The sequence below is a fragment of the Manis pentadactyla genome, chromosome 15 (genome assembly GCF_030020395.1).
Source record: "Manis pentadactyla isolate mManPen7 chromosome 15, mManPen7.hap1, whole genome shotgun sequence".
NCBI classification, from domain to species: Eukaryota; Metazoa; Chordata; class Mammalia; order Pholidota; family Manidae; genus Manis; species Manis pentadactyla.
Window position 1 is genome coordinate 17,913,235 of NC_080033.1, and position 24,715 is coordinate 17,937,949.

The 24,715-nt window shown below is 42.3% G+C and overlaps 1 long non-coding RNA gene across 1 annotated transcript; it reads left to right on the forward strand.

The window, feature by feature from the left end:
* Positions 1-12,159: 12,159 nt before the first annotated feature.
* Positions 12,160-14,445, forward strand: LOC130681069 (uncharacterized). Its single transcript, XR_008994127.1, has 3 exons — positions 12,160-13,438; positions 13,881-14,008; positions 14,112-14,445. It is a non-coding gene; the product is annotated as an uncharacterized LOC130681069 (long non-coding RNA).
* Positions 14,446-24,715: the final 10,270 nt, after the last annotated feature.

A 24,715-nucleotide genomic window follows, 5' to 3' on the forward strand; every position in this document is an offset into this window, starting at 1 on the left:
TTACAAGGCTTTAATCAAGATGTTGACAGGGTGATGTTTTCCTCTGGAAGGTCAATTGGGAAATGATCTGCTTCCAAGTTTGTTCAGGTTGTGGGAAGAATTGATTTTCTTGTTGATAAATGAGTGTTGGTCCTGCCTTTTTGTCGGGTGTTGGCTGGAAACTGCCCCACAGTTGCCTGACACAGGCCTCCTCATCACGGCTGCTTCCGTCATCAAGTCAGTAGGGAGACTCTCTTGTTCCCGTCTGCTAAGATAGGGTCTTACATAACAGAACTAATGGTGGCGGTGGTATCTCATCACTCTTGCCACATTGTATAAGTTACAAGTAAATGAAAGGACCTGCCTACACAGAGTTGGAAGGAATTAAACAAAGGCATAGACACTAGGAGGAAATTATTAGGAATTACCTAAGGTCTGTTCACCATGTATTTTTTGCAAATGTGTTCTGCTGGTCTGTAGCTTGTGGTTTCCTTAATAGTGTCTTTTGAAGTATGAAAGTTTTAATTTTACTGAAGCCCAATTTATATTTTTTCTCCCTCTTTTAAGGTCCAGCTTTTAGTATTGCATCTAAAGAACCTTTACCCATTCCAAGGTCACAAAGCTTTATCTAATGTTTTCATTTGGCAATTTTAGTATTTTAGCCCTTACATTTAGGTCAGTGATCCATTTTGAGTTAATTTTGTGTATAATGTGAAATAAGTATTTAAGTTCATGTTATTGCATTTGGATATTAAAGTGGTCCCAAAACAATTTATTGAAAGGACTCTTCTTTGCCCAGTTGGATTTTTCTAGCACCTTGTCAAAAATCAATTGACCATAAATGTAAGGGTTTATTTTGGGCTCTTAATTTTGTTCTACCCATATGGTGTTTTCATTACTGTAGCTTGTTGGCAAGTTTTGAAATCTGGTAGTATAAATCCTCTAGTTTGCTCTTCTTTTTATAAGTTGTTTTGACTATTCTAGATCCTTTGCATTTCTGTATATATTTTTGGATTAGCTAACCAATTTCTATAAAAATTGCTGCTGGAATATTGATAGTGATTATATTGAATCTTTAGATTGATTTTGGGATAAGTACCATCTTAACAATATTGAGTTGTCCGATCCATGGATGGGGAATCTCTCTATTATTTATATCTTCTTGACATTCTCTCAGCAATGTTTCGTAAATTTCAGTGTACATATATTGCATGCACTTTTTTTTTTCTTAAGGTATCATTGATATACACTCTTACGAAGGTTTCAGAAGAAAAACAATGTAGTTATTACATTCACCCTTATTATCGAGTCCCCCCATACCCCACTGCAGTCACTGTCCATCAGTGTATTAAGATGCCACAGAGTCACTATTTGTCTTCTCTGAGCTACACTGTCTTCTCCGTGACCCCCCACACACCATGTGCACCAATACCCCACAATCCCCTTCTCCCTCCCTCTCCATCCACTCTCCCTCACCCCTCCCCTTTGGTAACCGCTAGTCCCTTCGTGGATTCTGTGAGTCTGTTGCTGTTTTGTTCCTTCAGTTTTGCTTCATTGTTATACTCCAAAAATGAGGGAAATCATTTGATATTTATCTTTCTCTGCCTGACTTATTTCACTGAGCATTATACCCTCTAGCTCCATCCCTGTTGTTGCAAATGGTAGGATTTGTTTCTTTCTTATGGTTAAATAGTTTTTCCATTGGGTATATGTACCACTTCTTCTTTATCCATTCATCTACTGATGGACACTTAGGTTGCTTCCATTTCTTGGCTATTGTAAATATTGCTGCAATAAACATAGAGGTGCATATGTCTTTTTGAATCTGAGAAGTTGTTTTAGTTTATTCTTAGGCATTTCATTATTTTGCTATTGCAAATAAAATATTTTGTTGGTATTATTTTTGGATGGTTTGTTTATTCCCATAAATGCATATAAATATATTTAATATTAATTTGTTGATCTAGTATTTGTGATCTCTTTATTATTCTATCAGTATTTTTGTGGATTCCTTAGAGATGAATGAGAGAGGGAGAGGTTCTTTACCAGTCTGGATGCCTTTTATTTCTTTGTGTTGTCTGGTTGCCATGGCTAGGACCTCCAGTACTATACTGAACAGAAGAGGGGAGAGTGGGCATCCTTGTCTTGTTCCCGATCTTAGAGGAAAGGCTTTCAGCTTCTCGCTGTTAAGCATAATGTTGGCTGTGGTTTGTCATATATGGCCTTTGTTATGTTGAGGTACTTGCCCTCTATTCCCATTTTGTTGAGAGTTTTTATCATGAATGGATGTTGAATTTTGTCAAATGCTTTTTTGGCACCTATCACCTATGGAGATGATCGTGTGGTTTTTGTCCTTCCTTTGGTTGATGTGGTGGATGATGCTGATGGATTTTCTAATATTGTGCCATCCTTTAAGCAACAGAGTGTTCTCCGAATCCACTGAATGATTCATAATTGAAGGAACTGTAATGAATTAATTTCTTAATGACATGTCACAACAGAATCCACATCAGAGAACTTATATGAGAACTAAGTCTCAGGTACTTTCAAAACTCTGCTGTCAGTACTCATGTGGCTCTCTCGCTGGGCTCTGTTATTCCGTTGGTATGTCTCTCACTCCACAAGTACACATCTTGATTACATTTTAATCCAGTATTAGAAGTCCTAAAATGAATGAGTGTGAGTCCAACCATCTTATCTTCTTTCTCAGATGTCTTGGTTATTCTGCTTTGTTGCCTTTCCATATAACTTTTAGGATAATCTTGTATGTGACTATAAAACACCTTGTTACAAAGTGCTTTAAACCTATTAATTCATGGTCATTTGACTTCACTTCTGTGTTGTCTTCCAATAAGTGGCTGTGGTGTACTTTTACTTATTGTGTGATCTGGTTTCTTTCACCAGCATTTCACAGATTTCACCAGCAAAATCCTGCTAATGTTTTGGGACATTAACATTTTTCTCTTTTGAGCAATCCTACATGTATTATATTTTTAATTTGTTTCCATTTCTTAATTGCTACTGTGTATAGAAATGTGGCAGATTCTTTTTTAATGTTGATCTCCTACCCTCAGAATTTACTAATCTGATTCAGTAGAGATTGTACGTTCCTGGGGCTATTTCATTAATGTTCTAATGGGGCTGTATGACATTACCACATATCAAGTGGATTGAAACAATAAACTTTATTATCTTACAGTTCTCAAGGTAGGATGTCTAAAATGCATCCACAGTGCTGCTAACCTTCTGGCACTCCACGGGGGAATTCTTTTCCTTGCATTTTCCAGGCTCTAGTGACTGCTTACAGGCTTTGCCTCATGGCCCACTTCCATCTTCAAATTCAGCAAAGTAGCATCTTAGTATCTCTTCGTCTCTATGCTGTTCCCATCACAGCAAAAACATCTTTGTGACTCTAATTTCACCTGCATTCTTCAGAGCCTTGTGATTACAACATGCTCATCTGTTCATCCAGAATAATGTCCCATGTCAAGATGCATAACTAGATCATACTTCCAAAGTGCCTTTTGACATGCAACACTTGGCAGGTTGTAGGGATGAGAGTGTGGCTGTCCCTGGTACCACAGTATCTTCTGTTAATGGGTACACTATCACACATTCCTTCCTAGTCCTGTCACTTGTTTCCTTTTCTTCCCTTATTTCACTGGCTGTGACTTCTTGTAGTATGTCTATTAACACCAGGGAGAGAAGCCATCCTTGCCTTATCCCCAGTCTCTGTGGGAGAAGCATTCAGTCTTTCACTGTGAGGAATGTCTGCTAAAAGGTAAGGCTGTGTGGGTGTTCTTTACTCTAACATGGATATTTTCCTCAGCATCTTGGCAACATTTTTCATGTGGGATTTAGTTGGTAGTTATATACATATTTTTGCTAACGCCTTTGTCTATTTATGTCACCATGTACACTGGTCTCATAAGTTGAGCCAAAAAGTATTCCTTTCCTTAGCATTTTCTGGAAGACACTGTATGCAATTGCTATTGTTCTCTGTATGTTTGATAGAATTGTCTAGTGTCACCATCTGTGTCTAGAAATTTACAGTGAAGAGAGGTTATTGTGGTAAGAACAGGAACACTGCCCCCTTGACAAATTGTAAGTGTGGAATACAGTATTTTTCATTATAGACGTGCTTGTACAGCCGATCCCTAGAAGTTAATCATATTGCTTAACTGAAACTTTATAAATGAGCCACTAAATAGCAGCTCCCCTTTTCTCCCTTTGGGTCCCACCGTTCTACAGTTTCTATGTGCTTGAATATTTTAGATGCCTCATACAAGAGGTATCGTGCATAAGTGTCCTGTGTCTGGCTTATTTCACGTAACAATGTCCCCAGGGTTCATTCATGTTGGCACACATGGCAGGATTTCTTTTAGAATGCTGAATAAAATTCCACTGTATGTATATACTGCATATTGTTTCTATTCATCCATCAGTGAAAATTTATGTTGCTTTCACATCTTGGGGGTTGTGAATAATGCTGCAATGAACATTGAGCTGTGTTTCTTTCCAATCTTGATTTCATTTCTTTTGCATACATACCCAGAACTGGGATCACTGGGTTCGAAAGGTATTTCTATTATTAATTTTATGAGGAGATGCCATACTCCTTTTATAGTAGTTGCACCATGTTACATTCACACCCGCAGGTGTACAAGGGTTCTAGCTGCCCATTGCTCCACATATTTGACAATCCTACTTATCTTGCTTTTTGATATTGCCACTGTCACAGGGATGAGGTGATATTTCATCATGTCTTTATTTTCAATTTGTCTGCATGATCAGAGATGTTGAGCACCTTTTCATACACTTTTTGGCCATTTGTATGTCTTTGAGAGATTACTCAAGTCCTTTGCCCATTATTCAATCAGTTTTTCTTGTTTCTTTTTGCCTTAAACTACCTTATTGAGGTATGATTGACATGTAAATAACTGTACATATTTAATGTATAGTACTTAATGAATTTGTGTTTATGTACACATCACAGTGAAATCACTATCAAGGCCATAAACATACCCGTGACCTCCCAAAGTTAACCTCCCAACCCCTTTTTTTATTATTACTATGTTTATGTTTATTGAATATGTTAAGACTACAACATAAAATCTACACTTTCAAGTAATTTTAAGTATACACTGTAGTGTGCCAGCTATATTGCAGATCTCCAGAACTTATTTGTCTTGCATAACTAAAACTTTGTACTTTTTGATTTTTGAATGGCATCTCCCCATTTCCTGTGTCCCCTTCCCCTGGCCAACAGTGTTGTACCCTCTGATTCTCTAATTTAGGCCATTTTAGATTCCACATCCAAGTGTGATTATACAGTATTTCTCTTTCCGTATCTGGCTTGTTTTAATTAGCATATTTTTCTCCAGGGCTATACATATTGTCAAATAATGACAGAATTTCCCTCTTTTGTAAAGGTGAATAGGATTATACTGTACATATATATAGCATGTTCTTTTTCCATTCTTGTGTCACTATTCATTTAAGTTTCTATACTGGTCTATTGTGAACAGTCTTTTGGGAAAAATTCATGGGGTATTAGTATGTCTTTGAGACCCTGATTTGATTTTCCATGGATATAAACCCAGTACTGGGATTGATGGATCACGTGGTAGTTCTGTTTTTAATTTTTTGAGAACCCTCCGTTATGTTTTCCATAGTGATCATACCCATTTCCATTCCCACCAACACTGTGACGATGTTCCCTTTTGTTCCACATCCTTGCCAGTTTTCATTGTCATTTGTGTTTTAGTAATAGCCATTTTAACAAGTGTGAAATGGTATGTCATTGTAGTTTTTGATTTGCTTTTCCCTGATGATTAGTGATGTTGCGTAACTTTTCATATACATACGTGTTGACCATTTGTACGTCTTCTTTGAGAAATGTCTGTTTAGGTCTTTTGCTGATTACTTTTTATTGAGGTGTCACCGATACACAATCTTATGTTGGTTTCAAATGTACAGTACAGGGGTGCAACAGTTACCCATATTATTATGATTGTTATCTGCCAATGTAGAAAGATGTTCCAGAAACACTGACTATATTCTCCATACTGTGCTATTGCCCCACGACCGACTTATATTGTGACTGTGAATTACTGTCCTCTGTATCCCTCGCGCCCTTCCCCCCACCATCCCCAATTCCTCCCCCTTGGTAACCACTAGTCACTTCTCAGTATGTTTGAGTCTAATGCTGTTTTGTTCCTTGTTTTGCTTTCTTTTATATTCCATAATTAACTGAAATCATATGGTGTTTGTCTTCCTCCTCCTGGCTTATTTCACTGAGTATAATTCCCTCTAACTCCATCCATGGTGTTTGCAAATGGCAGGAGTTCTTTTCTTTTCATATCTGAGTAATATTCCACTGTGTTTATGTCCCACATTTTCTTTATGCACTCATCTACTGATGGACACTTAGGTTGCTTCCATATCTTGGCTATTGCAAATGGTGCAGCAATAAACATAGGGGTGCATGCATCTTTTTTTAAACTTTATTTTGGTGTCATTAATCTACAATTACATGAAGAACATTATGTTTACTAGGCTCCCCCTTCACCAAGTTCCCCACACAAACCCCATTACAGTCACAGTCTATCAGCATAGTAAGATGCTGCAGAATCACTAATTTGTCTTCTCTGTGTTGCACAGCCCTCCCCATGCCACCCCCCACACACACATTAAACATGCTAATTGTAATGCCCCCTTTCTTTTTCCGCACCCTTATCTTCTCACAGTCTTAAAAAGGTCTACAGAGGAGACCCAAGAAATGGCGGCACGAGAATGTGAGCTGCAAACTTCAGGAGATTCCCTGAGGAGGGAAGTGGCATTGTTGCAAGACGTGGCAGGATAACACGAGCTGCAGACTTCTGTGGATTCCCTGAGGAGGGAGATGGCCTGGATGTGGGAGGAGGCAGCACGAGAGCACCCGCAGCAAGGGGCCATTGGAGATGAGATGGGAGTGCTTCCAGGTGTTGCGAAGGAGGAAGAGGCCATGAAGGAAAAGGACGAACTCCTGAGTGAGGCACAGGCGGAGGCAGCACGAGAACGTCAGCTTCACAGCATTGAGCTGAAGGTAAGAGAGCTTCTGAAGACAGAGGTAGCATTGCTGCGAGGCTCAGTAGAAAAGGTAAAGGTTGTAGCAGAGGAGGCAGTCGGGGGAGGGGAGGGAAAGGTGCCATCAGCCCCCGAAATGGAGGAGCTGGGGAAGGATGAAGGGGTGGTGCCGGAGGCCCTGGCACCTCCTGTATTGAAAGCACGCCCAGTGGTTGTAAAGAAGACAAAGACCCAGCAGCTGAAAGTCCCCCAGGAGAGGAGCAGCCCCCTCCCAGGTTGGGGGGCACTCTGTGGTCTGCCCCTGTGCTCAGGCTGAGCCGGTAGGTTTGGGCTCCCGGTTTAGGCAGAAGCCCTCGGAGTCAATGTCAGCTTGGCTCCTGCGTCTGTGGGACTTGGGAGTGGATGGAATTGTTCTGTCGGCATCAGAGGTGGGAATGCTGTCTTCCCTGACGGTGCAGCCTGCCTTGAGGCAGTGATTACAAAATGCGAGGTGACAGGTACAGTAGCTGAAGCAACAAGAACCCGGAAAGAAATAAGACCTGTTACTCATAGAAGGAATTGGAGGGGCCTCGTGAGGGTTTCAAGGACCCAGATGTGGGTTGATTTGATACAGGCAGGAGTAGATTTAAGGAAATTAGATGGGAAGTCAAATAGGATCTCACTGGAGCTATGGCAACAACTGAAACCAGAGCAGCAGTTTCAGCCATTAAGACCAAAGAGGCAGAGGTCAGAGACAGAGCCACGAGTCCGGCCTGTGTGTCTGCAGGACTTCCTGCTGGAGAGGCTGAAGAACAACGTTCCAGCTTCCTTGCACAGGGACCATTGCAGAGGACTGAGGGCACATAGATCAAGAGGAGAGAATCCTGGAGGGGTGGAGGGTGGATAAAATGAGAGTTCCTATGGCCAGGATTCTCACCTGGGCCTGGTTGACTAGCCCACTGCACACCTGTGGGCAGTTTGACTATAAAAAGAGCTCCTCCCAGTGCTCTGGGCACCACACAGTGGCAGGGCTGCAAGGCTGCAGGAGAGCAGAGCGGAGGCTGGAGTTGTGGCAGCACCAAGGACAGAGGCGCAGAGGACGGCTGTGCAGGATGACTGTGCGAACAGAGGGGCCCAGAAGCAGAGACCAGCTTGCTGCGTGCAGACTCGCTCCTAGTGAATGGGATTCTAGTGACTGACCTTCCACCTGGAAATAAAGCTGGGTATAACCTTTTCACCCCAAGAACGTTTTGCTGTCGATTTCTTTGGTCACACTGAATCCATAGTGAACTTGCCCAGGGCCAAAAACCATTGGCAAGACAGTCTGCTTCTGAGAATCTTCAACTGTAATTCATCTGTGATTTTAATGACATTGTAATCTTTTCATATTGACCATTTCTGAAATACGATTTTTGGAAACCCCGTCATCTATGAGAGATTGATCAATAGGAAGTGTTTCTGTTTTGTCGAAGCAATAGTATTTTCTCAAGGGATGCTGATAAAAATCATGTAAAAGTACAAAAAAAATCCCACAATCTGAAATACTATGGATACAACTCACATAATCAGGTTTAGAACACATTTCTTAACAAAACACAAAAAGCTTTTGAAGCAGATGGTGCCATTTTCCCCTGATACCAGTATATTTTTATAAGGTTCCACTAGATTTTCAAAGTCTGGTTAAATTGGAACTGACATTTATGCTAATTTAGCTAGGATTCTGAACACAAAACAGGTAAAATGGAATTAGAAAGGGCTCCAAATTATGTTTATTTTCAATATGATGGCTCTGAAGAATATTTGGTTCCATTTGTCAGTTATTTCTTATCTGGCTACTTCTATGATTCTTTCCCTGCCTGGTGTGTTAATGTGATCAACTGCAATCTTTTTGTCTGCCTGGAATATGATAGGCTGTTTTCCTGTTGTCCATCTGTCTCCTACAGGAGGTGAAAGTACTTTTCAGAAATGGTTTGGATAGATACTATCAATCTTTATATGCAGAGAAATTCCTTGAATAATTTAGTAGCCAAATGGCATGAGAGAGACTTGGTATGAAAATGAATTTTCCTGTCAACTTTAAAAATAACAGCATTGACTGCTTTTTCATCCATGCAATTCAACTATCAAACATTGGGTGTTTCTTCTTTTTTTTAATGGAGTTTTTTTCTATTTTGCACCACCTAAGGCGCTGAAAGAACATCTAGAAAATTTGTGTTTACTTTTGTTTTAATTTTATTTTATTAAGAAAACCCCACAACAAACTAACCAGCAAAAAAAAAAAAAAAAAAAGAGCCCTTTTTGTTCTCTGAAACAGCAGGTGCTGCCTTTGGCCTTGAGATTTAAGAGCAAATTTATTCTTGTTTACAGTGTCTTGAATTTCTTGGATTTGCTAGTATGAAGGCAGCAGTTGGGAATGAGTGCTTTTGAAAGTACATGCATGATTTAAAAAAAAAATTAGACTGCACAGCTGTTACTAAATAAATTGTTGTTCTCCTCCCTCCTTCCAGTTCATACAGGGTCTTAAAAATTATGATTGTTATTTTGGTTTCTTTTCTACTTTTAATTAGAATTGTCTGCGTCACAGTTGCCACAGCCTCTGGGTGTCTGGTCTTCTGGCTAATACACTGCTTCCTTGTGATGGTGCCTGTGGCAGGAAGAGAACACATTTGACTGGTGGGGTCCCATTGTTTCTCTGTCGGGATAACAAAATACAGCCAGTCCTGTGTTAGGCAATCAAGCAGGAGCAGGATTATTAATACCAAATATTTCTTCATTTCCCTGACACAGTGTCTTGCCAATGGGTTTCAGCCCCAAACAAGTTCACTATGGATTCAATGTGACCAAAGAAATGACAGTAGAACATCCTTGGGGTCAAAGGGTAATACCCAACTTTATTCCCATGGTGGCAGGTCAAGTACAAGAATCCCATCCACCTTAGAGCAAGTCTGCATGCAGCCAGCTGATCTCTCCTCTGGGCCTCTCTGCGCCCTCAGCCATCTCAGGCTCTGTCCTTGGAGTGCCACCACTCCATTCTCTGCTGTCCTGGGGCCATGCAGCCCTGCAGCCTTGTGCATGTCACCCAGGGCACTGGGTGGAGCTCCATATAGAGTCAGTAGCAACATATTGCCCACACGTGTGGAGTGAGCCAGCCAACCAGGGCCAGGTGAGAATCCTGGCCACAGGAACCTTCACTTTATCCACAGAGTTAACTTAAAATTTCTTAACTGGAGAGTTTATAAAAGAAGGCTTAAGCCCAGTGTGTTTTGGAAGTTGATTTTTTTCAATTAAAAAAATTTTTTTTGGTCTTCGGGCAAAAGGATAAAATCCTTTTTCTCTATGGGGAGCTGAAGTTTAAAAATAATTTGTTTTTGAAGATTTATTCTTTGCTGTGTTTCTTTGAGTAAGAACATGGACAGGGGTTTTAGAAGAAGAGGTCTGAGCAGATTTACAATAGTTCCTAATGAGAGCTAGGTGATACATAAAATAGGAACTGGCCTTTTAAAAATTTTCTTTAAAAAATTTTTATGTCCACCTAAGCTTACCCCTTTTAAATAGAAATTTAGGATCATTAGGACCTGAATCTACCTGTATTTCAGAAAACGATTACTGATGCCCACCATTTGGAATGGATGTGCATCCGCATGAGTGTAAATGATGTCACTGTGTTTTGACTAGGCATCAAATAATTGAAACACACTAAATAATTATGTACATTGTGTGTCTCACAAGGCTGGGGCACAGTCTGTCCCTAAAGACACTGTAACCCTCCCGCAAGGCCCGGTGCAGCCAAGCCGTGTCATCAGATCTGTTTTTACAGTCTGGTATATAGAAAAAGCAGAGGTTTTAGGTGGAGAGAGACCTAGCTCCAACCTAAACCTCTTTTTAATTAGCTATTTAACTTCATGAAAGTTACTTTAGCTTCCTGAGACTCAAGAATTGTGTATTTCCTAATGTCAAGCAATCTACTAGGAATAAGTAAATATTATTCCTTTTCTTAGGGAGGTCACTGTTCAGTGGGAGAGGTAGTAGAATCATAGGCAGAATTTTCACTTATATTTATCTATGTATCTGCTATGTACTTATTTGCCTAAGGAATTTAGCACTATACTTAAGTGATTACATTTTTAAATATATATATGTTAAGTATATAAATAAATATATGTTATATGCATGGTTATGCTCAAGGTCAGAGAACTATGCTCCAGTGCAGCAGGGTAGGGGCTGTCCTGTCTGGCACTCCGTGCTTTTTAGCACACATTTTTTGGACATCTATGTGCTTGGCATAGTGATAGGAATTGGCAACTAGTATGAAACAAGATAAGCACAGTCCTGAACCTTCTGGTGTCTTCCAGCCTAAATAACAAAGAGATGACTATAAACTAGAAATTCTGGGGCCCACATCCTGGGGCCTGTGAAGATGAGATGAGGTTTCTTTGTCCTTCATGCCGTCTCCATTCTGCTCTCTCAGGCCCTTTCCATGTGCACAGCCTGCCGTTTGCCTGAGCAGAACCTGTTGGCTGGGCAACTTGTCTTTAGGTTAACTGTTCCGTACAGTGAGCCACTTTTTAGGGGAGTGGCAGAAAACTTCTTCCTGAGTGTTCGCATTGTTACCAAAAACATTTGGAGGCATCGAGACCATACTAAGGAGCTCTCCGTTTGCAGGGTCCCAGCTTCTGAACACACTTCCATGGGTGAGAGGGCCGCCTTCTCAGCCCCACTGTGACGGTGCTCGCCTGCTCTGCAGACGTCAGTGGGGAGTGATGGGGTCTGGCGCTTCATGGAGGGAACAGCAGATGGGAGTCCCCACCGCCTCCTTGTGCGTGTTATTGGTTGGTGTGCTTCCCAGACTCAAGTTGAAACCAACGCATCAGGCTTAACCATTGGAATGGATGTGCATCCGCATCATCCTGGAAGGTTTCGCTGCAGGAGGAAGTCCTTCCTGCTGCTGTGGTAGAAAATGCAGCTTCCCCTGGGCGTTACTATTCTGAGAAGAGGTTTAGGACCTGGGACATCTTCCTGTTTACGTACTCCTCAGGTACGATCATTTAATTGTAAAAGCATGTAATTATATAATCTGTACAATAATTAATACATACATATCAAATTAATAATATGAAAATATTATCATTTAAGTACAGTTCTTAGTTCCTTAGGCAAGCAAGTACATCGCAGATGCACAGGTGAATTTAAAGTACCCCTTGTAGTAATACAAGAGCTACACTCAGGCAGGAGGTGATGCAGGGACACTGGCACGAGTCATGTCTATGTATGTGTTTCCTCTGAAGCGCAGGCAGGACGCTGTCATCTCCCTTCTCGGCAGAGCTCAGTGGCGTCCGACTGCACCAGGGCACCTGTGCCCGGAGCCCTGCCAGCTGCCTTTCCTCCTCCTGCATTCCAAGGTGTTCCTCGTCCTTCACATACCCTTGGCTGCAGCTCGTCTGGCCTGTTTGCTGTTCCCCCGGAGGTCATGCTTTGTGTCTCTAGCCTTTGGTCGGTGAGGGATACCTTTTAACTCCTTATTTGCTTATAAGAGCCTATTAACCCCACAAGCCTGAGTTCAAATGCCTTCTCTTTCATGAAACCTTTCTCAGTCCTACTAAGAATCAATCATTTTTTCCTCTCTCTTCCTCATTGCTGGCCTACTGTGTGTACCGCTTTACCCATGTGGGCCTCTCTTATTTATATCTGGCTGGTTTGTTCATCTCTCCATACCGTCACTCAACAATACTTTTCTGAAAGCCTGTCTGTCACTGGCACTATGCAAGGATATGGGGATGTAATGGGAAGCAGAAAGCAGACATGGTGCCTGTGGTCTGGGAGCTCACGGTCTTCGGGTGGAGGGGGGCAGAAAGAGCACAATGAAACCCCAAAGCTAAACCCGCAGCTGTGACCAGAGTGAGGGAGATGGGCAGATCGGTGTGCGTGTGTGTGACTGCAGTCTCCTTAGTGTCAGGGACAGCCTCTGGCTTGGTGGAGCCGGCAGTCAGATAAGTCAGCTATGGCATGTAATGAGGTACATGCTCTCTGTCACGGGTTGATCTGTGTACCCCCAAAAGATACGTGGAAGTCTTAGGTTCAGTACCTGTGAACATGACTGGAGTAGGGTTTTTGCAAGTGCAACCAAGTGAAGATGAGGTCACCCTCGATTCGAGTGGGCCCTTATCCAGGATGACTTCTGTCCAGTAAGGGGAGGAGACAAGACACAGACAGACATGGGGGAGATGGCTGTGGGAAGACAGAGGCCAAGACTGGAGTGGTGAGTTCACGAGCCGAGGAGTGCCAGGGGGAGGCGGCACCACCTCAAGCTAGAGGAGACAGACTGGAACGGATTCTCCTTCCAGCCTCCGGAAGAAACCCTCTCTGACTACACCTGGACTTCAGACTTCCAGCCTCCAGAACAGTGCAGGAATAGGTGTGTATTGTTTCAGGCCATCCGGTTTCTGGTAATTTGCTGCGGCAACCCTAGGAAACTAACGCTCCCTCTGGAGGGCAGCGCATGCCAACTAGGGCACAACACAGCAGAGCACCGAGGTTTGGGTAAATGAGTGAATTGCAGGAATGATTGAATAAATGAACAGAGTACCGTTCGCTTTCTTCAATGTTAAGAGGCCAGAGTGAGTTCAGGATATTTTTTTTCAGTTCCAGCTTTTAAGAGGAAAAGAAAATGTGTATTCACAGTTAACAACACTATCATCAGTTGAGCAGATGGAACTGAATTACTTAATTGCCCCTGGGCTCTGTCTTTAGAAATGAAGCTGTGTTTTTGTCAGTTTGGCTAGTGAGGAGTATAAAAATGCCAGAATTACAAAATATCAAAACAGCAGCAGCTCTTTCCTCTCCTCCCTCCGAAGTAGCATCCTGGCCCTTCGTTCTCCAGCCCCTGCGTCCTCGGGCATTTTTTGCTTGTCTCTCTGGTTGAAATGGTTCACTTCAAGATGGAGCGGCAATGACACCTTTTCCCCTTTGCTTGTTGTTAGCAATGGTTAGTATTTGTGTTCCATTTTATATTTTCAGAGCATTTATGGTTTTTGGGTTCCATAGCATGCAGGAATTTGTAACATTTCCATGTTTTTTTGTTTGTCAAGGGTAGAGAAGGAGAGGACCAAGATGTGCAGGGACACCTGTAAGTGACACGAGTCAGTTACTTACTCATCCGGGGTGCTGCCCCCCTTCTTCTTGGAGTCCCTTCCCCTCCTGTTGCTTCCCAAATCCTTGCGCTTGGCCATCACAATGCCACTTCTGTGGCACCTCCTCAAATCTCCCAAATCTCCATTGCATCATTTTCCTATATGACGTTTTATTTCGGTGGGTTTTCCCAAGCAGGTTGTGAGTCCATGGGGGACAGGGAACTACATTACCCCAGTGAGTACCAAGGAACTACCTCTTGAATAAGTGTTGCAATAAATGAGTGAATGAGCAAATGAAATTCCCGGAGCTGAGTTAGGCCAGGAACACCCCGTCTTTTTGTAGGCACTTCCAGTCTTACACACCTAAGACCATATCCATGAAACTCTGTGGTGGGTCCCTAAGCGAATCGCAGGAGGCAGGCACAGGACGGCAGCGGCAGCTTGGAGAAGGTCAGCTCTGCGTGGGTCTCCTAGTCTTGTTGTGAGTGGAGAATTGAGTCAGTGTTTTCACACGCTCAGCTCTTGAGACCGTTGATCCGAGGTGCCAAGCAGAGGTGGCAGGGTCATAGCCGAACGGGTTGGGCCAGGCTGACAGCCTTGGCTCTTGGTACAGAGGGATAAGGCTGAAGGGGAGGTTCTACTCAGAAATCTTTGATGCCCAAAGTCCACAGGTTGCATTAAGGGATGTGGTTGTCAGGCAACCCCAGCAACCAAGAGCATGGTGGTCCTCATGTCTGGACAGTGGGGTTCATTTATTTCTCACCCATGTGTCTAGTGTTTATGAATGGCCTGTGACATGGCACCAAGCATTCTGCATTTACTGAGCACCTAAAACTGTTGGGATAGTATATGTCAGTTGGCCTCGGTACCTCTGTGTATTCCATCCCGACCCCAGCACCTCCTGTGCTGCCTCCCCGGGTCAGTGAGAAGCACGCATACCATGGCGAGTGAAGCCTGTTCTCAGGGCACTCGGGTCATGGAGCAGAACCAAGACAAAAGATAGCATGGAGCAGTTAATTTAGTGCAATAAACAATTTATTGGAGGGAATGGATTCTCAGATAGAACTGTTGGTGTTTGTTCTCCAGATGAGGGCGGTGGATTTGCTGCCCTCGGGGCAATAGAGCCGCTCTCTGCGCAGGTGTGGTTTTCCTCATGGTTGAGGTGTTGGTACCCTTTTTCTCCCACCTCTTCCCAAAGCCAGAACCCTGCTTTGTGGAAACATGGCTGTTGTTTCACAATATTACTATTATTAAAGTAATCTTTACACTATTAGAATTATTTTTATTAGCAAGAAGACTGTCTTCTGGAATATCCATCCAATGAAAAAATGCACAATTACAGACTTTTCTTTCCGGGACTGATAGGTGAGGAAAACAGATGTGGGCTGTTTCTGGAAGCCTCTCTGCCACTAATTCTGTGTGTCACATGTCAGGTCACCTAATCTCTCACATCCACACTTTTCCTAATCTTTGAGCAGGTTGAAGTTGAGCATCTATAAATTGTGTGATTTTGGCTATGTGTAGTTCTGGCTTTTTTTTTTTTGGTAAGCTAAATATTTGTAAACAGTACCGCAAATAATACTAAAGTGAATTTTTCAAAATTGGACAAGCTGGAATCCTTAGAGGTAATGTCCCTGGTTTTGAATTTATAAACTACCTGCTGGTAAGACTCTCTTAAGTGGTTTCTAAACATTTGTGTTCTTACTTCCTTCATTTTCAAAACACTGTCTCTGTGGTTGCAAAGCGATTTCCCTGAAATGTAATCTCCTGTTCTGTGTAGCCTGCTGGGAGTATGCAAGACCCACGGGAAGTTAAGCATGCACACATCTTGAAGGTGAGGAGTACAGTGAATGGCACTCTGTGGCCCCACACCCTCGTCTTGAGGCCTCAGTGATGCCGTGAGTATCCAGGGAAGTGCCCCGTGCGGGGGCTGCTGGATTCCAGCCAGAAACCGGAGCTCGGGTACATGTCTCCTGGGAGAGCCAAGGTAGTCACGGTTGTCAGAGGCGCACAGGTGATGCCACTGCAGCAATGAACTGGGCCTTGTGCCTTTCCTGCTGAAAAAGGGGGGCGATTTGTTACGTTTCAACACAGTAGACAAAGGAAACTGGTGAATTTACTGGATGTATTTTAGAAATTTGAAAATTGATGATGAAACGAGAAAGAGACCCCAGTTACAGGAAGAGTCCTGGCACAAAAGGTTGAAAGCTTGTAGTGACATAGATCTTCTGGCCTGCTGGCCGCCCACCAGGAACAGGGCCATCCGGGCATACACATCCCGGGTGGTTTGCGTCTGTAGTAGCTGAATCTCCTCCGTGACTTCAGTTTTCTGGGGCTCATCAGAAAGCAGCTGTTCTGGGTAGTTCCCTCTAGTTCCAACTTCTTTAATACTTGAAAATGGAAATATTTAAACTGATATACTTCAGGCAGTTACATAGACATTTCTTATAAAAATAACATCTGATAATTTTGGAAGGAGTAGAAAAACGCAGAAGGAACTCACAATTGGTAATCCCACTACCCAGGTGTAATTTTTACTAACCTTTGGCTGTTTTTCCCTCTAGTCTTTTTTTAAAAATCTATTTTAAACACAGCACACACAGTTATGCGCCCATTTTGAAAATCAGATGTGCCGAGCATTATCTGACCTTTTTTGATCTAGAGCAGCCGTCGGGACAGCTGAGGGCGTGCAGATCAGTGTCACGAAGCGTCTTGCCTCTGCCTTCCTTCCCCTCAGCGCAGTGGCTGGTGGGTGCGCAGGCAGCGGGGGGGCTCCTGGACACCTTCCCTCACCACCCCCTGGGGAAGTCTCGCATATTCTGGGGGCTTTGGCATGTTCTGCCCTTGCGTATGTGTAATTGCTGAAATCCTTCCTCCCTGTACCATCCCAGCTATAAAAACCTAGGCGGCTAAGCTTTTCCTTTTCTAAATTACAGCAAAGTTAGTGATGAAAAAGCAAAATATAAATGAAGGGTTTTGTTGTCTAAATTCCTTTTAAAAGAAAAGGTACTTGCTGTTAGGTCATTTTACTTGACAGATTCTTGGGAAAAGTAGGGGAGAAATGCTTGGAGAATCCTTGCAGTTAATATTTCTGGGTCAGCTGGGGTCAGTGACGCAGGTGTGGTTTTGGAAGGTTTTTGATATTAGGGGATGGCTTCCAGGAGGCAGCCTAGTATAGAGGGACCAGCGGGAGTCTTGGGGTCAGACAGACCTGGAAGTGAACACTTGCTTCCCGTGGCCCCTGCGGGATTCTGGCCACACTGTCCAACGATCAGGAGTATCAGTCTCCTCAGCTCTGGAACCGCTGATGATGGTGCCTGCTCCCCAGATGTTTAGGGAGCTTAAATGAAAATATACGTGAAGTTCCCAGCACACAGTAGGTGCTGACTGTGAGCTTGTTCCTTCGGTTTACCTCAGAGGTTTCTGGGATGTGTGCAGACAGAACACAGTTCATCTGTGAGGCAGTGACTGACGGTAATGGTATGCTAATATTTACCCAAGTAAACATCTTGCACGAAACTATTTGTATAATGTTTATCAGTGAAAAAAGTTTTCATCATATATTATGATTTGAGTTTTCCTTCTCCAATATTAAAAAGATTTGAGTGAGGGTGAAGGTCCCAGAATTTTAAAAAATTTGTTCTTTGTTTTGTTGTCATAACCTGCCTTTACATTTTTGTTTTAATTAATTAATTAATTTTCATTAAGGTATCATTGATGTACATTCTTTTGAAGGTTTCACAAGGAAAACAATGTGGTTATTACATTCACCCTTATTATCGAGTCCCCCCCATGCCCCACTGCAGTCACTGTCCATCAGTGTAGTAAGATGCCACAGAGTCCCTATTCGTCTTCTCTGAGCTACACTGTCTTACCTGTGACCCCAGACACACCATGTGCACCAATCATGATACCCCTCAATCCCCTTCTCCCTCCCTCCCCACCTGCCCTCCCACACCCCTTCCCTTTGGTAACCTCTAGTCCCTTCTTATAGTCTGTGAGTCTGCTGCTATTTTTGTTCCTTCAGTTTTGCTTTGTTCTTATACTCCACAAATGCGGGAAATCATTTGGCACTTGTCTTTCTCTGCCTGACTTATTTCACTAAGCATAATACCCTGCAGCTCCATCCACATTGTTGCAAATAGGATTTGTTTATTTCTTATGGCTGAATAGTATTCCATTGTGTATATGTACCACATCTTCTTTATCCATTCATCTACTGATGGACACTTAGGTTGCTTCCATATCTTGGCCATTGTAAATAGTGCTGCGATAAACATAGGGGTGCATATGTCTTCTTGAATCTGAGAAGTTGTTTTCTTTGGGTAAATTCCTAGGAGTGGAATTCCCAGGTTGAATGGTGTTTCTATTTTTCATTTTTTGAGGAACCTCCATACTGCTTTCCAAAATGGTTGAACTAGCTTACACTCCCACCAGCAGTGTAGGAGGGTCCCCCTTTCTCCACATGCTCTCCAGCATTTGTAGTTCCTAGTCTTTTCTATGTTGGCCATCCTGACTGGTGTGAGATGATATCTCATTGTGGTTTTAATTTGCATTTCCCTGATCATTAGCGATGTGGAGCATCTTTTCATGTGCCTGTTGGCCACCTGAATTTCTTCTTTGGAGAACTCTCTGTTCGTATCCTCCACCCATTCTTTAACAGGGTTATTTGCTTTTTGGGTGTTGAGGTATTTGAGTTTTTTATATATTCTGGATGTTAACCACTTGGTGGATACTTCATTTACAAATATATTCTCTCATACTGTAGGATGCCTTTTTGTTCTGCTGATGGTGTCCTTTGTTGTACAGAAGCTTTTGAGCTTGATGTAGTCCCATTTGTTCATTTTTTGTTTTGTTTCCCTTGCCCGAGGATATGTGTTCAGGAAAAACTTGCTCATGTTTATATTCAAGAGATTTTTGCCTATGTTTTATTCTAAGAGTTTTATGGTTTCATGACTTACATTCAGGTGTTTAATCCATTTTGAGTTTACTTTTGTGTATGGGGTTAGACAATAATCCAGCTTCATTCTCTTGCATGTAGCTGTCCACCTGCCTTTACATTTTTGAAAAGAAACTTGAAATGTGTGGTTTTCTCTTATTACATTCTCATTGACCCCTCCCCACACCCCAAGATTTTTAATGAATGGGAGCAGTGAATGGAAATTGAGATTTGTGGGTCATTGGTGTTTGAGTGAAAGATACACGTATTTGGGGAAACAGATCCTAATCTGAAATAACAAGGTAGCACATGTTTCATAAGTAATTGGTATAATTCTAGAATTAAATTTTACAAGTAAATATTTTTATTTCTTTTTTGTGGTAGCCAGTGTGAAGAATGTGGTATCAGCTTTGCACTCTGCTTATTGACGTGTAAGGAGTAGACTAGTAGGCTTTGTATTGTAATGCCTGAAAAACACAAGATTTATTTAAATGTTATTAGTATATAGTGAGAGATTGCCTAATAACTGTATAGTAAAGGAAAAGGAATTGAGAAAAAATTTCATCCAAAAAGGTCAAAGAAGTCAAATGAAATCCTTTATTTTTCAACTTCAGTTTTTAATCCCCCTCACTATTTACTCCACTTTCTAAACTTGATGTATTTCCTTCTCAATAAACTGAGTTCTCTTAAGTTTCTCTCATTTCCTTTGGTGAAGTAACTTTGTTTTTGTCATTAAACTCTAATGAAGGGAATGACGGGGATATGGGAAATTCCATTCTGTGTATAGGAATGGGTGTTGGGGGCTTCTTCAGACCACCGGCATGTCTTGAGGTGCGTCTTCAGTGATGTCCAGTATATCACTGAACAGAAAGTCAACCTCTGTCCTCTGAGAAGAGGCATTAGTTTACAAGGAGTATTGATTAAGCACCTATTCTAGTAGGTGGGGGCCTGGAACCAATGAATTCAAACTCTGTTTTCTACCTTAGCCTTCAGGAAGTTCAGAATCAGATTTAATGTATTATACATAGTAATTGTAGCTTCGTGATTTTGTTCATTTGCTTCCCTTTATCTCTCAAATTTTTAATTTCTAAATTAACAGCCCCATATTCAGTTCAATCATCAAACATATTTTCTGCTAGACTTAAAGGAAAGGGGGGGGGGAAACCCTATAAATCTCACAGTCTTGGTGGGTTGAAACCCTGTAAACAAACCCTGTAGTTGAACAGAAGCTGTTCTCCACCAAGTCCACACCCACCTCTGTGGAGGGAGAAGACGCAGACCAGACCCAGCATGTGGGAGTCCTTCCTCTGGCCAGGCGGAGAGCTGGGGGAAGGACGTCATAGGAGAGGCAGTAACACGCATCTTTTGAAATAGATAACTTCAAATTTGTAAAAGAGTACATAGGTTGTAAATAATCAGAAATGAGTAAAAGAAGTGGAAGTGATCACCACACTGGGGAGAAGTGAATAGGCCAAGAGGTACGTGATTAAGAGGCTCAGTGAGTGACAGTCATGGTGGGGTTTCAGAAAAAGGGTTTCCTTGCAAATGCAGAATGGAGGAATAGTGGATGTTGAATGAGATGAATTCCTTCTCAAATCTAATTCCAGGGAAGGAAAAGGCCAGGCTACTGGTGAGAGCTAGAGATCACTAGAATTCTACCACTCAAGTAAAAAAAAAGGTTAAGGATATTTACATTTTTAATTTTTTAAACACCCAGCTGCTTGCATGATTCCACATTACTAAGTTACTAGTTAGTAAGATTTTGAATGAAAGGGCTCTCTGAAGAAGACTCCTGTGTCTAATACAAGTTTGGTCTCAGAACCCCTTTACATTTAAAGTTTTCGAAGACTCCAAAAAGCTCTTGTTCAGGTACAGTATATCTATCAATGTTTATTGTGTGATTAATAAGTGAGAATTTATAAAATACGATTGGGAATTTTTAAAGTACGTGAATATACAAACACACATTCCATTAGCTGCAGAGCGCTGACTTCATCCGGAGGCACGTAGCCTCTGGAAAACTCTACAGTTGTGAAGCGTGAGAGCGAAAAAGGCAGATAACATCCTAGTATGATCAGAAGATAGACTGACTTCATGGGCCTCCCGAATGGGTCTCAGAGACCACCTGAGGCCCCTGAACCACTTTGAGAACCACTTGACACCATCCATGCAATAGCTGTTCATACTCACATCTGGGGTGATTGCGCCGATTATTGCAGTCAACCATCACCCACTTCTTTTTCCTGGATGAATAACTTTGTATGAAGGGTTAGAAATAAAGAAGGTTGACTTTTACAGATTGCTTTGTAGTCCAGAATTGGAACTGTTGGTGATCAGAAAAGAAAGAAAACTCAATAATAACACCAAACAAAAGAAAAAAATTCAATGATTTCTAACTTTACATTGTTTTTAAACATACTACATTAGATTTATGAGTCAACTGAGTGAAGAGAATGTATTTTAATCATAAGGAACATCCCGGCCCTTGGTGTAAGTGAATGAACATGGGGTGTGTGTGTGGACTCCAAACTTGGAAGTATTTAAGAAGAGTCCCTCCCTTGCAGTCCCGGTTTACACAGATCAGCCTGGAGATAGGGTTTCAATTTCATCACCACTGGCCTGTCACCACCTTTAGCTTCCAAGTGTCCTCCCAGACCAATAGCAAAGAATAGCCATGCTGCCATATTTCAGCCTTGCCTCGCCACCCCCGTTCCCCATCACCATTCATAAAATTCTATGTCTGAATGGTTCAGAGGCCAACAGCATTAAATGAAAACAGGGGTTTTGGAAGCTTCAAGGAAGGTTCGGAACTAGAGCAGATGTTTTTGACACTAGCTGCCCTTTTTCTAGTTGCCGTCTGACTGTGGTCTTGAGTCTCATGGTCGGTCTGTCTTCTGAAGATGCACAGGTGAGCCTCCCTCAAGCTTGGAGTTTGCTGTTGGCTTGGGTCCCAGGGCTGCCATCCGCCAATCTGCCCAGTCAGTTCCTGTTGCTGCTGGCTGAGATTTTTCCCATTGCCACAACAGCAGAGCACCACATGCCTTCTCTCTTTCCAGAGTTTGTTATTCCAAGAAAAGCTGACAATGGAATTGCTGGGAATCACTGCTGCTGCATCTGACCACTGAGAGCCAATTTTCCTGACTGGTTGTTTTTCTCTCAGATTCCTGGGGCTTTGGTGGCATTTACATGGAGGCCCTGTCATTTCATTGTCTCATGAAAATCCATTTGAATGAGATGCTTGTCATCCAGAGACCTTTTATTTTTGTTGTTCAAATTGAGTCCAAATGCTTCATCATTGATCACTGAAATGGGAAGATCAGAAATTTTCATTTGCTTATTTTTTCTGCTTTAAATCTAATAATATGTCATTTTGCAAGCCCCGAGGAGCATAGCTGGCATCTGTAACCTGTGTTCTTATTTTAAATCATATTGCTTTCTGCTCCACACTACCAGATCTGTGATGCAAGGCTATGAATCAAGTTCCAAATGAACATCCAAATGAAAGATTTTCTTTGATGGGTAAGGAATGCTTTGGATCTTTGACTATTGTTGCACGCAGTGTGGTCTTCCCCTTTTTCCTTCTTTTTCTTCCACAAAATCTCTCTGGTTGAAGAGAAAGAAGGGAAACAAAATATCATGTGCTGTGTAATGGCCACATTAAGGCAGGGTCATGTTTAGCTCTCCAGGTCAGCATCGCTGATGATCTAGTGTTTGGTAATGTTGTTCCCAAGCCCCTTTCTTATATAAATCTTGCCCGTGGCCCATCTTTCTTACCCCAGGACATGGCTCCTGCCCTGCTTTCCCTGTAGGGCTTTCATGTTATTGGCACCTACTGCCCTGGCAGCAGGTACTTTTCTACCACGCCTTAACCCTCCTCATCCTGGGGTGCCTCCCTTCCCTGCAGGCACCCTGTGCTGCATTCCTTCTGTCCTTCCTTTCACAGACTTCCTCTCACTGGATCCTCCTCCATCCATGTGCATCTCAGTCGTGCTTCCTCCACGAAGGCGTGAGTCCACACGGACTGACCCCTTAGCTCCTGTGCACACATCCAGTGTACACTCTTGAGACCCTGTGTTTCCTTCCAGCTGGAGACAGGCCCACAGGCTCCACCACCAGAGGACCCGGGTAGAGTGAGGGGAGCATGGATAGAGCGTTGATTCATGCATGCTAGCTTTTGAAGAGTTGGTCTTAGAGGAACAATTATATACATATGTTTGACAGACTGGAGACAGCACAGGAGAAATGTGTGAGCTGAGCTTTGGAGTGCGGACTTCTAAGCTTTTTGTGTGGAGGCTATGCCGTAAATTTTTGATGGAGAGGCAAACATTTAGCCACATAATTTGAATGTTTTGAAATGTTGTGTATTCTGTTTTTATGTATTTGGGAAAATATGGGTTTGTGGTGAGCTGTCAAAAATATTTTTACATATGTTGATTAAAAGGATATTTTCCGGTTCTATCTACACTGACATCAGATACATTGATACTTGAAATATGTGTTTCACAGTGTTCAATAAAACTTACAGTATGAAAATGCGACAGATTATTAATTTACATAATGCCAAACCCATGCGTTAGGCCTTCTAGAGCCTGGGGCTGGGGCGTGTGGGAAGGGAAATGGATGTACTGATTCTTTGGAGTTCGGAGGAAGGAGAGGCAACTGTCTTCAACATCAACGTTTTTCCCAGGAGTAACTGCTTGTTTGTACTTGTATTGAACAGTGAAAGATGAGGGAAGAGTTATTTTAATCTTGTACAAATTTAGTAGGAATATTATTTTTAGCTGTCTAATAAAGAAATTTGATTTTGTTTAACTTTACAGATTTTGTGTTGGTATTGGCCCTTTGTTGTAAAGGCCTTTTATTATAATGCTAGTACTAGACAATCTGTAAAGAAAAGTAATCACTTTGCTATATGGATCTGATCCGGTGCCATGTAGACACAGCTGGAAAGGCTGGTTGATAATAATAAGGAAAAGAGACCCCCTGAGCACGAGAGCCTTGGCTGGACATGGAGCTCTGGGGGGAGACGGGGCTCTAGGGCAGATGCAGGTGGGCGTCCCCGCCGGGTGCCAAGGGCTTTGCCAAAGGGCAGTGAGAGACAGCGGAGGGATGGACCTTGAGTCATTTCTTTGTGTACGAGTAACATCTCCTGGTTTTTCTCATTAGATACCAAAATATTACTTACAAGGAATTCATGACTTTGAAAAAGCACAGATTTCTACTCACCAGTCTTTGCTCAAAATCATCTTTAGGCCAACATATTTCCATAGGCGGACTTCTGCCAGAATTTTAAGGTGTATGGTATTGACTATTCAGCAGAGAACTCATAATTCAAAAGAAAATCTTAAACTCTCATGTTTAAGTTCCCACTGCAGCCAGAGCTTGACTGAGACTATGTTCAAGGATGTAGGCACGCTCACCCCCACTGCTCCTCAAGTCACTGAGCAGTTCGTGCCATGTCAGCTGTAGAAATCTGTGCTGGTTTTCATTGGCCTAAATAACAAATGAGAAGTCGTCCACTTGCTGACGCCTGGTGGTTTTAAGTCTGCAGTACAGTGACACAGGGCTCTCTTCGGGTGTGGTAGCTGAAGCGTCTCGAACCACTTCAAACTAGGAATGCACG